The sequence below is a fragment of the Macaca mulatta genome, chromosome 8, assembly GCF_049350105.2.
Source record: "Macaca mulatta isolate MMU2019108-1 chromosome 8, T2T-MMU8v2.0, whole genome shotgun sequence".
Taxonomy (NCBI): Eukaryota; Metazoa; Chordata; class Mammalia; order Primates; family Cercopithecidae; genus Macaca; species Macaca mulatta.
In genome coordinates, this window is record NC_133413.1 from 13,515,140 (window position 1) to 13,528,680 (window position 13,541).

General features: G+C 49.2%; 1 protein-coding gene across 1 annotated transcript in view; it reads left to right on the forward strand.

Moving 5' to 3' along the window:
* Positions 1-506: 506 nt before the first annotated feature.
* The window catches only part of LOC114680389 (ATP-dependent 6-phosphofructokinase, platelet type-like), a 67,832-nt gene continuing 54,797 nt past the window's right edge, over positions 507-13,541 (forward strand). Inside the window, exon 1 of the mRNA XM_077943033.1 lies at positions 507-571. The gene's annotated coding sequence lies outside the window, so the exon portion shown is untranslated. The remainder of the gene's footprint in view (positions 572-13,541) is intronic.

Genomic DNA, 13,541 nt, shown 5'->3' on the forward strand with positions numbered 1-13,541 from the left:
CACAGTCGGCCCCCGGGGTGGATGGGGCTGCAGCGGGTCTTGCAGGAGCTGGAAGTGGGGCGGGGGGTGAATGTCTCACAAGCGGGACCTTTCAAATGGGCCCAGCAGGATGCATCTGTGGAAATGGTGCCACCTAATGCAGGGCTGCGGGCAGCAGGGCCTGAAAGGCTACAGCGGGCTCTGTTTCTGCTCTCTGGAGAGAGTCTCTGCATGGTTTTCCTTGGTTTTTGTCTGTCTGGAGGCTGCTTCCCCCTTTCTTGGGCTTACCTAGCCTTCTGAGCTTCCTTATTGAGTATGACAAAGCCCTGAGAAGGCATTTTTATCGCATAATTATGTTATCCTGGTAGCAGGATAAATGATCTGCAAATGTGGGTGACTCAGTAGCTCTGAGGGTGTTCAATATCCAAGACAGAGGTGGGAATGAGATGTTCAGGCAGGCGTCAGAGGATCTGTTCTCTGCTTCACACTGGGGCCCTGGTTTGCTGACAGTCTTCACACTCGATCCAAAATGGGGATAATGAAATCTCACGGATTCGGCTTCAGCTGAGAGCTCCCTCCAGCACAGTCTTGTGTGAGTAACAGTTTATATGTTTGGTGCGAAGGGCGGGCCCCAGTTGATCTTATTTGTGGTGGTGCTTATGGTGGCTTTTCCATAGGAATGTAGACTTTATTAGCTTTGGCAAGGAAATCCTGAGTAAATCTGAAGAACGTTTCAGGAAATTCTGGAACCTGCAGTGAATCTGTATGAAACTGAGATTTGGATTCTCATGATTTCCTAATGCTACCCCGAAGCCCAGCAGTTGAGATAGTCGTAGAGCTTCAGTTGTGCTTCCCAGTTCCCCATTTTAAAAGGAACACGTTGATTTCATCTAGAATGTTCTGATCTCTGAGTGCTGCCGGTGGAGTGACCAGCTCTCTGTGTCAGAGGGGAAGCCAGGGTTGCGCTTACGTCGTCGCGGCAGCTGGGAGCTGACCCTGGACCTCAGGCACCTGTGATGCTGACCATTTGCTGTAAACTCCAAGGGTGCATTGGTCTCCTTGGCGCTTTACAGTCTTCTGAAGCTTTTGATGTGTCTGCACTTTATAGCTTTTTCAGGAGTAGATGGCCTTTTCCCACACCCTTGGGCTGAGTTTTGTCAGAGGCTGGTGTGTGGGAAGCACCACACCCACATTCTGACAGGGAAGACTCTGGTGCCCAACTGAGGTCAGAGTGGAAATTTGTTTTTCCTTCCCTGCAGTCTGGTCCAGCTGCTCCCTGCTTGGTCAGAAGAAAATCATGCTTATCCAAGTCATAGGCAAACCCGCTAAGTCAAACATTTGTCTTCTTTCTTTAGTATACCCATTTCATTTATATGGGGCAATAGATAGAGAAATGTCTTTTAGGGGAAAATTAATTTCTTTAATTACAAAGAACTTTTTGGATAAAAACTGTAATCAAGAGGCTATTTTTGTAGAAAGAGCTAGTTAAATACTATAGTTGGAAAGCTCCTTATATTTGATCTTAAACTTGGGCCTGGTGTGCATGTCCACACGCTCGTGCTCATGACACCAGGCTCAACTGTGAACTACAGGCACTGGTACATACTTTCTGGTTGCTTTTTTGAAAGTCTTATTGCTTGGCCTCTCCGACTCAAATGTTGAGTTATGTTGATTCTGTTCAGAATGTTCATCCCTCTGTCTAGGGTCCAGTCGTCTTTCAGGGAGGAACCGTCTTCCTCATCTTTGTCTCCTACAGTATTGTATATTTAATAGTCAAATATTTATAGGTTACATGGGTGACTGATCTGTTCATTAGGAAAACAATGCCAATTTTTACATCATTAGAATGGACTTGTTAAATGATTATGTTAGTATAATGAAGTTTCCATGGCAAAAGAGGCTTTGCAGATGTGACTGTAAAGGACAGTGAGATGGGGGAGGACCCTGGGTTGTCCAGGTGGGGTCCAGTGTCCTCACATGTGCCTGGTTGAGAGGGAGTATGAGGGTCTGCCCCAGAGGAGGAGACCTGAGAAGGAGATAGAGGCCAGAGGGCTGTGGGGCTGAGGGCGGCGGGGGTGGGGGGGGTGATGCAGGGGCCGGAGGGGCATGGGTCCAAGGGTGGGGCAGGGGCCAGAGGGGTGCAGGGCTGAGGCTGGGGCAGCGGTCGGAGGGGTGTGGGGCTGTGAGCCAAGCTGCATTGTGGCCTCTAGGAATTGGGAGACTCCAGGCAGGAACACAACCTACTTGACCCCTTGACTTCAGCCCTGGCACTCCTGACTTCCAGGGTTGAGAGGAGGTTTGCATTTGTGGTAATTTGTTGCAGCAGCAATAGGAAGTTAATGCATTGTATCTGTTCTTCACTTCCAAACCTTTGAAAAGTAACCCTGTTGTATCGGCCTTTTGTGTGCTCTAAATTCTAATGAGATGGTTTGTAGGAAATAATGGACACAAACGATGGCAGAACACAAAGTTGGACAGAAGCGGTGTCTTCTGTGGTTCTGTAGTTTGGGTCTGGGAAGTTAGATTTCGGTCACAGAGTGTGTGGTCTCGTTCAGCGTATACCGGAAATACTTGTTCAGAGCTCCTGGGGAAGTGGTCTTTAACACTGTTAGCATTAAAACTTCAAGCACATCAGGGACAGAGTTCCTGAGTCAGTGTTAGGTGAACTTTGAATAAGAGTGGGCATGTAGAATCTGCCCACTTTACTAGTATCAAGCAGCAATATCTTTTTTTTTTTTTTTTTGAGATGGAGTCTCCTTCTGTCACCCAGACTGGAGTACAGTGGCACGGTCTCGGCTCACTGCAACCCCCGCCGCCTGTGTTCAAGTGATGCTCCTGCCTCAGCCTCCAAGCCTCAGCCTCCAAATTGCATGATTTATTTTCCTGTTTTATATACTTAGTATATGAAAACTCTGCAAACTTTATTAATACAAATGACATGCCAGAGCTTATGAGAATCCAGCATTTTCCCATGCAAATTAGTAGTAATGTGGAATTCCTGGGCTGGTTTGGTTTTATAAGATGTAGGGGAGGATTCTTTGCCTAATTTCTGTGGAGCTAACAATTGTTAATCACCCAGCACTCTTACCTCCCCCAGCAGCTCAGGTGAGGGGTGTTACCCTTGCTGTCGAGAGGCGGGAGACTGAGGCTTAGATGAGCAGGTGACAGGTTACTATCCAGCCCCACCCACCCTGTAGTTTCCTGCCGTGGCTCAGCTGTCTTCCTGTGAGAAAGGACAGACACCTTGGTGCTGGGTAGAATTCCTTGTGAACCCTTTTCCATCCTTCAGGAAGTTCTTGCTTTACAGTGGTGGCTCATGGGGAGGCCTCTGGCCCACTGAGAAAGTGGCTAATGTAACATTACTGTCTCTGTCTGGCTGCTGTTGATTGGGTTATTTGTAAATAGACATTTATTGCTCACAGCTCTGGAGGCTGGGAAGTCCAAGGTCAAGGCACCTCTGCAGATCTGGTGCCCCAGGGCCTGTGGCTCACAGACGGCAGCATCTGGCCAGGTCTTGCATGGCAGCGGGCATCTCATCAGGCCTCACATGGTGGAGGACAAGAGGGCTCCTTCAGGTCTCCCAACAAGGACACCAAACCCAGTCCTGAGAGCGGGACCTCCCAAAGGCCCCACCTCTTAATGTATCCCATCGGAGATGGTTTCAGCATGAGGTTTTGGGTACATTCAGGCCAGAGCCATTGTTCTGCTGCTGTGTTAGGGCTGCCATGGCATCATTACTGCAACAGAGCTGCAGCCTTCTCATCTGCATTTGCTGCAGGAGGAAGACGCAAGTGCCTGTGCAAGTTGGGGTTCGGTGCAAGAAGTGGAGACCCTCTGGGAATCTTAGCAGGAGGAACTTAAGGGCTTTGAGAACTGACACCTTAGGACTGTAGTTTTCTTCAGACTGTAAAAACCTTGGTGTGTGACAATACTGAACATTGCCTGAGCCCTGTGATCCTGTAAAACACTGATTGTTAAGACATTCTCCTTCCCCACAACTATGCCCCTACGTTGTTTACTGCAAGAAGCCCCTTCCCATGTGGCTTAGGCTGACTTGCGAATGACCATTTACTGAGGACAAGCCCAGGCACAGGCCTTCAAACCCCCCCATCTCTGCCTTATAAGTGATTAATTAAACTGCCTGTTCCCACTGATCAATCAGGACAAAACGCTTGTTAGCCAAATCTTGGTTCCTCCTCTTCTCTCCTTACCCGAACCTGAGTCCCCTCTGAGGAAACCTCTGATCCCCAATCAGCCACCCCATCGCTTGCTTCCCCAACCACTTCCTCCTGGCCTTGTTTCCCCTTCCCTGTGAAGGAGGGAGAAGTTCTGGCTGCTCTGAGATGCTGGGAGGCCTGCCGTTGGAGCAGTGGGCACCTCCCACCTTGAAATGGTTCTTCGTGGTGCAGTTGCACCTAGGTAGGTGGACTTGTCTTTGTTGCCTTCCACAGAGGATGGTTAGGGTGGGCAGGAAAGAATTCTCTGCTACAAATCTGCATTCCAGGCTGTTTCCAGAAGTGGGAATTCTCATGCCCTGAAGTCTGGGAATGAATTTCTAGTTTCCCAGCTTCAGGTGGAGTTGAAAATGAGTGAGGCAACCCACCACACCCATCTGGAGCCAGGAACTAGAGCCGTTTTTAAAGTGGCAGTTTCTCCATAAGATTAGCAAAAAAATGCACTCAGCACATTTCTTTCTCATATGCATTTGGCCATCTGAAATGGGAATGGTGGTTTTTTTGAAGCATTGATGTAGTTTTAAATTTTGAGTATTATAACCCTTAATGTAGCTTGTTAGAATGTTGACCTGATTATCTGGAGATTTACTAAACCTTTGGAGTGGTAATAATGAGTTGATCTATATGACTTTGCTTTCTAGGATGCAATGAAAGTACTATAATTAAAACCTCTGCAGTTGGGTGCAGCAGGCGATTGGCCAAAACAAATTCTTCCTTTTGGTTTTCTTTAACCAAACAAGGAAGTAGAGTGTAGGCTGAAGTGGCAAATTCATTTCAGAGCACGCCAGAGCCCTCAACGATAGAGCGGCATTCTCAGGTGAACGTGTAACGTGCCTTGAGTCTTGGCAAGCCTGGCTACTGATGTGTGCACGTGACACCACGGAGCCACACCTAGGAAGATGTGGTTTCTGTAGCAAGATTTGGAAAACCAAAGTGCAACTTAATTATCCAACTTTGTTACAGAAAGAGCTTTGACCAGATGGCCAAAGACCTGATTCTCTTATGATCGAGACTTGGTTATAAAATTGCCCTTACTTGGTGCCAATCAGTGTTGGTCCACAGTGGTACTCCTCCAATCTCACTGAATAGTTTGGAGACTGAACTGAGACTGTGAAAATCTCCTTAAGGTGAAAAGGGCTCTGGGGCACCCGGAAATATCCGCACACCCGTGGCCATTCCCCTTTAAGGTGGAAAGGACTGCTGGGTCACGCGAGAGCATCCGCACACCCGTGGACGTCCTCTTTAAGGTGGAAAGCGCTGCTGGGTTGCCCAGCAATATCCGTACACCCGTGGCCATTGTGGCTGTCCCTCTTTCTGCTCAGTCACCTCTGTGTTCCTGCATTCAGGCTTTGGGACACTCATGAGCAGCTTGTCCCCTGGGCTAGTGAGGAAGGAGTGGGAGGTTGTTCTGAGGCTCTGTCACCATCTGCCCTGTCGTGAGCTGGGCAAGGCAGCGGCAGTGACCCCGGAGGAGTCTGGTCAGTGAGGGCTCCGGCAGGAAGTGCGAGGCTTGGGGTGGCTCTGCCAGTCGTAACCAAATGTCTTCCCTCTTATTTCCATGATTCCTTCTAGTTCTGCGCCTTGCACTGCAGAGTCTCTGTGTGTCTATAAATACACATTAGTTACGATACAGGTGCCTCTTTCCCCTCTGGGGCTGGGCCTGGGGAGTAAAGTGCAAGACCCCCTTACTGCTGGATGCCCACCAGCACGAGGCACTGCCTGCCCTGCTAACTAATGCCTTCAGCGAGTCCTGGAAGTCCCCTCCTGAGCACCTGGCCTGTTGACAGTGTACACGGGAGACAGATGAGCTCCCCTTGCCCCACCCTGAGCAGAGACTGGGGAGGCGGCGGCAGCAATGTCCCCCATGGTGTATCCTCGGTGCATGGAGGAAAAGTCTGTTCATGCTTAAAACAGCCCATCCTCTCGAAAGCAGGGGGACAACCACATTTCCATCTGGAATCTTAAAAAAGGGCCCTTCTCTTTGAGAGAAGAAGAATGTGGCATGTATGTGTGTACCTCCTTTTTTTTTTTTTTTTTTTTTTTTTTTTTTTTTGAGACGGTCTCCCTCTGTCACCCAGGCTGGAGTGCAGTGGTGCAATCTCAGCTCATTGCAAGCTCCGCCTCCTGGGTTCAGGCCATTCTCCTGCCTCAGCCTCCCGAGTAGCTGAGACTACAGGCGCCTACCACCACACCTGGCTAATTTTTTGTATTTTTAGTAGAGATAGGGTTTTACCGTATTAGCCAGGATGGTCTCGATCTCCTGACCTCGTGATCCGCCCACCTCAGCCTCCCAAAGTGCTGGGATTACAGGTGTGAGCTACCGCACTGGGCTGTATGTGTGTACCTCCTTACAAGTCTTGCCCGACCTTTGCATTTAAAAATTATTGAAAAACTTAAGGATGTAACTGACAAGAACTTTATAGGTTTCTCCAAGTAAAAATTTGGAAAAGTTAAGTGAACCCATAATGTGTTTATTAGTCCCACACTTGGATTTTAAAGGTGGGTAAAACATCTCCCAGTTCTTCAACCTGATTTCTGTGGAATCATGAATGAAACGTGCTGAAGTTGCCGTGCGGATTTTGTTATGTGGCGGTGACAAGTGGGGCTGGTCACTAAACAACTGGAGGGATCCCTGTCCTTTCTGTGCTCCTGTTGGACACTAGGCACGTGCTTGGCTGTTTTCTGTGTGTTGTGTGGGCAAGATGAGGACAGAATTTTCAGAAGCTCCACACGGTGGTATCTTCTCCCTTTTCTGTTAAAACGTGTCTTCTGCTGCTTCTACATAGACCGTGTTTCTCTTGCCTGTCTACGTAAACAGTGTTTAACAAAAACTGTATTGTAGACTTGTGAAGCTGAATTCCACATTATAAAGCAGATAGAGATGACTGAACATTGTTTTGTGGAAGGAAGGTTTAAAATGATTTTTAGCTTTTTCCCTGAAAGAGGGAATAATTTTAACTTTTTCCCTGAAATAGTGAATAATGAAATGGGAAAATAATTAAATTTTCCAAAGTAATTGTTAGATTATATTTAATTATTTGTTAGATTATTCATGTATTGCAAGGGAAAAAGGAACTAGATCACCTCATGCACCCAAATGAAAATTTAAAGGGTATGGGCGAATTCATTTGAACTCTTTTAATTTTTTTTTTTGACAGTCTCACTCTGTTTCCCAGGCTGGGTGCAGCAGTACAATGACAGCTCACTGCAACCCTAACCTTCTAGGCTCAAGTGATTCTCCTGCCTCAGCCTCCCCAACTGCTGGGATTTACAGGCATTCATCACCACACACAGCTTATCACCTCTTGGAGACTAGCTTTGAGTTTGGGCATTCAGTGAACTGTATTTTGGTTAATTCCCAAAGTTTCTCACTGTTTATCTTTAATTTGCTAGAAATCTAAATGTATTGTGAAATGCATCACATTTCCTTAGCATTCACGGATTCCCTGTTAATGGGGCAGAGACGGAGAAGGGCAGAAGGCGTTCGGACATCAGGGTTGCAGTTGAGTGCTTGCCCCGAGCACACTGGAGCTCTAGGCTCTGTGGCCCCACGGGGGTCCTCTGTCCACTGAGGGGGCCAGGTTACCTGGAAGGTCCCTCCAGCCTCTGCGATTTTGCCCTTTTCAGGTTAACATCTCGTCGTTGTCCTGGGCAGCATTGCCTTTCATTCACTGACCCACGACTGAACAGCTGGTCAGTGGCCAGTGCTGCTTCCTTCAGCTGGGAGTTGGTGACGTGATTACATTTCCATGGAACTTGGTTCTTGGTGTATTAAGGGTTCAGTTGTGTCTTGATTTTTAATCTGCACTTCTGAATTGGTCTTTTGATTGCAAAGAGATTGCTTCCTGGATTTGTTTCTGAATATTTCTTGGATAAGAGAAGAACCTCGCTTATCTGTGTGTTCCTTTAATGTGTTTTGGCAGGCATTTAAATGGGTGTCTTAGCCCTTAGCCCATTTTCTGTGTGTGGTGGATTCATTCGAATCATTTATGTGAAGTCTCTCTTCCATTAAGGCCAGAGGACGTGGGGTGCTGTCTCCCTACACTAGGGGGAAATGGCATTGTTCTGCCCTCCTCCCTGGGAACCCTGGGGTTTCCAGGTCTCTGGACTTGGCTCCCACACTGCGAGAGGGGCTGTGGCTTCTGCGGAACTGACTCCTTCACTTGCCTTATTCCCCACCGTCTTTGCTGCTTTATGACACAGGGATGAGGGAGTCGGGCCCGGGGGCCACGCCTGTGCCTGAAAGGCTCGATGCAGAAACTCCTCATGGGAAGGATGTTCCTTGAGGGCAGCTTGGAGTCTTTTCCTACTTTTAACAGAGAAGTAGCTATTCACATAGTTCTATTCTGCTAGTGATGTTTCAAACTAATTGGTGTCGAGTTATGAAGATGTCCCAGACACCCATGATCCACTCCGGGCCAGTGCCGGACATTGTGCTCAGATGCCTTCAAACCACATTCAGATGCCAAAGATTCTTGCTTGGTTATTCTCAAACTTATGAGAATCTAAAACAGGAGCCACGGTGTGGATTTTCTCTTGAGCCCCCATGCCTTTGCTTTGTATTTTGGGAATGAATGACTTCATCAAGGGGAAAGAATTTGAGGAAGGAGCCTCTGAAGCTAGGGAGGGGGTGGGGGGGCAGGGAGGCAGAGGGAAAAGGAGCTGTAGGGGGAGGAGCCAGGCTGGGGCTTCTCCCCATGATGCTCCCCCACCCCTGGCGCGAGGCCCCAGGGATGGATTGACTTTCCCACAGGAAATGTGTATGAGGATTGCGTGTCTGTTTCATGGGCTGGCCATTTGGATTGAGGGAATGTCCGTCTTGTGATTCCTTATTGATTCGAATGTTGAAAAGCTTTGTGCTCAATACACAGGGGTCACTTGGTGCGATGGGAAATGTGATCGCAGCCGCCTTCGGGGTGGGAAGGGCCCTCGAGACCCTCAGTGGTGGCCGGTGCCGGCCTTCGCCTCCCTGGGTGAGCTGCCCTCAGGGTGGGAAGGGAGGTCCTCGGTGGTGGCCGCTGCCGGCCTTCGCCTCCCCGGGTGAGTGCTGCTCCATCCCCAGTGTCTCCGACTCCTTGCCTGGCACCTTCCTGGTTGAAGGCCGTGATCCATCAGCCTTGTCCACGCATGTCCTGCAGACTAGTGCTGACTGCAGGTCCAGGGGTGGTCAGAGGAGGCCAGAGGAGGCCCTAGTGATGCGAAGCTATACGTTTAATGGTGGTGCTGCTGAGTGCATGAGCCGCCTCAGCCCAAGAGTCCTCCGGGTAGGAGGGAACCGCGGAGTGGAAGGAAGACTGGACAGATGGGTGCTTTCCTCGGCCCTTGGGAGCATGGCCAGGTCCATGCTCAGACCTCCTGGCTTCTCCCATATTTCCATAAATAGCAAGGGAAGGACTCGGGGCACCCAGGGAGCTCATGGGTATAAGCTGTGTCCTTGCGTGGCCCCAGCTGCAGCCAGTGACGTTATTCTCTTTAACCTCAGGCTTATTTTGTATAAAAACACAAAGGAACAGAAGTAGTTCAGGGGCCTCTAAAGACTTATGTAATTGTTAATAGGCCTACTTTTATGATTTCTTATGTATTAAGGGCAAATCAGGAAACAAATTCATTTCTGTTTGAAGAAATCTTGACCGTTCTCATTTTTGTGGCAAGCAACGTTGATTCTTTGCTTAGGGCGTTAGTGCCCTCCTGCCAAGCGCCGCTGCCTGACGTGTCCTCGGCACACACCTCTGTCCATTGGTTTCCGTCCACCTTTCCGCCTAGAATTGTAGGAGGGGCGCTGGGATCTTAGGGCTAGAAAGAAACTGTGAAGACCACTTTTAGGGGCGGCTTTTAGTCAGGGCTCTCCAGAGAGACAGCCAGCTGGGTGTGTGTGTGTCTCCAGAGGGAGGCTTGCTGCAGGGGCTACGGAGTCCAAGAAGCCCCAGGACCCACAGCCTGCAAGCTAGAGTCCTGGGAGGGCGTGGCTTGAAGACTTGAAAAGCGGAGGGTGCACATCCCACCCGGGTCTGAGGAGCTGAGACCCAGGAGCACGGGCGGCAGAAGACAGATGTCACTGGCCCATCAGCCAGACAGGTGGAGTCAGCTCAGTCTTCCCCGCCTTGCTGTTTTACTCGAGCCCTGGGTGGATAGGGTAGTACCCTCCATACTGGTGAGGATGGGTCTCCACTCAGTCCAGAGGCAAACATGCATCTCACACAGAAATAATGCAGAATCAGCCATCTGGGCACCTGGGGCATGCTCAAGTCAATGCACAAAACCAACACCGCGCGTGGCCCTGATGTCTGCGTGTTCACATCATTCCACGCACATTTCTCAGTCATCTCCTCGGTGAGTTTGTAAGGTCGTTGTGTGGTTCTGGGGGTCTTTGCCCCGGGTGGTGGTGGTGATGACAGGCTCCCCAGCGTCCCAGCTCAGGTGCGGTAGGTGATGCCACCAACAGCTCCTTATTTCTCAGACACTTGAGCGGGTGCTCTGTGCAGCCAGTTCCACCTGCAGCAGCATCTGTTCCCTACGCTGATTCCATTCGGAGTGTGTGCCTGCCTTCTGTTGGGGTGCAGCCTTCTTTCAGGGAGGAACTGTGTCCTGTTCGCCTATGTCTCTTGTGGTGTATCTCATGGCTGAATAAGTACCTATAGGTTACCTCAGTGGCTGAATGATAGGTTCATTGGAAGGAAAACTTTATACTTTTTTTTCTTTTTGAGATGGAGTTCCACACTTGAATGCCTAGGCTGAAGTGCAATGGCACGATCTCGGCTCATTGCAACCTCCCCTCCCAGGTTCAAGTGATTCTCCTCCCTCAGCCTCCCAAGTAGCTGGGGTTACAGGCGTCTGCCACCATGCCTGGCTAATTTTTGTATTTTTGTTAGAGACGGGGTTTCACCATGTTGGCCAGGCTGGTCTCAAACTCTTGACCTCAGGTGATGTATCCACTTCGGCCACCCAAAGTGCTGGGATTACAGCCATGAGCCACCACACCCAGCAACTTAATTCCTTTTTTTTTTTTTAAATCATAATGGGCTTGTTAAATGCTTAAGTTAATGTTTATTTTTAAAAATGTCATCTGTGACCTTTCAGCTTTTCATAGCACTTCTCGTGTGAATATTTCAATAAAGGCCCTTTAGTCATGGGGGAGAAGGGGTTATCCCTTTCAGCAGAGGGAGATGGAGGAACGGGCCCTGGTGGGTCTGAGCACAGGCAGTCACCCCAGCCTTGGTGCTTGCTTAGGTCTGTTCTACGTTCACCGTAGCAGTGCCCACTCTGATTGTCAGCTTAAAAATAAGCTTTTTCCTCTTTCTAATCAGAACAGTTAGTTTGTTAACCATCACGTTAAGGTATTGAGAATGATGGCTTTCAGGCCTCAGGTATGACACAAATAGTAAATGCAGCTGACCCTGAACGACATGGGTTTTGAGCTTCGAAGGATCACTTACGTTAATTTTTTTTCTAACCTAACCCTTATTGAAAAAACCTGGCTTTGTGGAGGGCCGAAGTTTCCTACATGCGGTTCCATAGGGTGGCCGCGGGTCCTGTGGATACATAGATTTGGGTAAACTCGGGGGGTGTTCTGGAATCCATGTCCCTGTGTATACAGAGGGACAACTGCAGCTTTTTAAAAGTTTGTGTCCTGCCTTGTCCTAAAAAGGCTCCAAGGTAGATGCAAAATTATTTCATTCTTTTGGTTTTCTTGGTGTGATACTGATGTTTATTCTTCAGGGTCTAAAATCCTGAGTGAACAGAGTTAGTGCTTCAGGAACAAAGCCAGTCTGGAAACACATATTGAGATATCCACCTTTTCTTCATGGTTTCACAAAAGGTCGTGATCATGTTTTATTCGGTTGAATTGTAGGAAACTGCTAATATTTGCTGTTTTTGGCCTACAGAATGGCAAGTTCGTACGATATTAAAAAGAAAGGTTTTCTGGATGGGGAAAATAGGAATCAGTAAGAACCTGAAGTTGTCTGTCATGGCCTCTGAGTCACAGGTAAATAAACCTGCGTGAGGGGACGTTGGCTGTACAGTATTTTCCTTCTGTTTTAAGACTGTCAGAAAAAGGTCAGTTCTATTGCATTGGGTCCCTGCACCTCACCTTTGCTGCAGAGGGGACTTGCCATTATACCTCTTGCCCCCAGGGCCCAGGAGGCTGATGCCACATAGAAGACCTGCAAGTCAGTGGACATGAACAGGCACCGGACACGCTGTGCACCTTGGGATGCATCTGAGAAGTGCATGCCTGCAGCAGGTCTGGGGTGAGGGCATGTTCCCTCTCCTCTCCCTTCTCTGGCTTTGCAGGCCTTTGAAATTGGTCCTGGAAAGTGAAATTACCTAATGCTGATCAGCTCGAGGTCAAAGCCGGAATCAGGCGCATCATTTCCTGCAGTGTTCACAGCAGCAGGTCCTAAACTCAACATGACCTGAACCCGGAGAGTCGAGGTTCCGCCCTGCTTTGTGACTCGGTTGTGTGCGGTCTTGAGAAAGTGAACAAGGATTTTCTTGACTCTGAGGGGGTCGAAGAGACCCGCCCTTCACTAGGGGTCTGTGTGAAGCAGTGGACCCTCCAGTCAGGAGGCAGCAGGGACTCAGGAAAGCCCCACATGCCCTCCAGTTCCCTTATGTTGAAATGGTTTGTACTCGGCCATGCCGGGTCATTTTGGGAGGTAAGTGGGCGGTTCACATGGGGGTACGCAGTATTCTTAGGTGTCAGGTGCGAGAGTTGAATTTGTAGAAGCTGTGCAGATAGGAAAGGGCCTGGCAGGGAGTGCTGTTTACACGGAGCCGATTTAATGCGAGGTCTGCGCTCTCCCTAGGTCCGCGTCTGACTGGTGTCTCCCAGTCTGCAATGGGACGTTTACATGACTCGGCGCCATCGTCCCACTCTGTGTAGATGTCTGAGGATCTGTGCGTGGCTGCTGTGTTAGAGTGAGTTATGCTAATGAACTGAGAAACAGTGAACAAACCCTGAATTGGTCAGCACTGGTTCCACGGCCAGTTCTGCCGTGGTTGGAGTCATTCATCATAACGTGTGCTGGACTCCTATGCTGAGCTCTGATTTTCAGAGGCCCTTTAACTTGGCAGCTAACCAGCGGGTTCCTTCAGAAGACATTTGAGTCCCCTTTACCTGCCAGGGTGACCCTGGGAGTTTGAAGGTGAGTGAGACAAGCCCTCCCTGTCTTGTGGATTTTACTGTCCAGAGGGGAGACAGATGTGGATGGTGAAGGAGGCCCTATCAGAGGTCAGCGCATGTCGGTTTTATTTCTGCAGCACTTGCTGTGTTCAGGCTGTGCCCCGGGCCATGTGCAGAGCATCTGAGGACCCTGCCCATGGCAT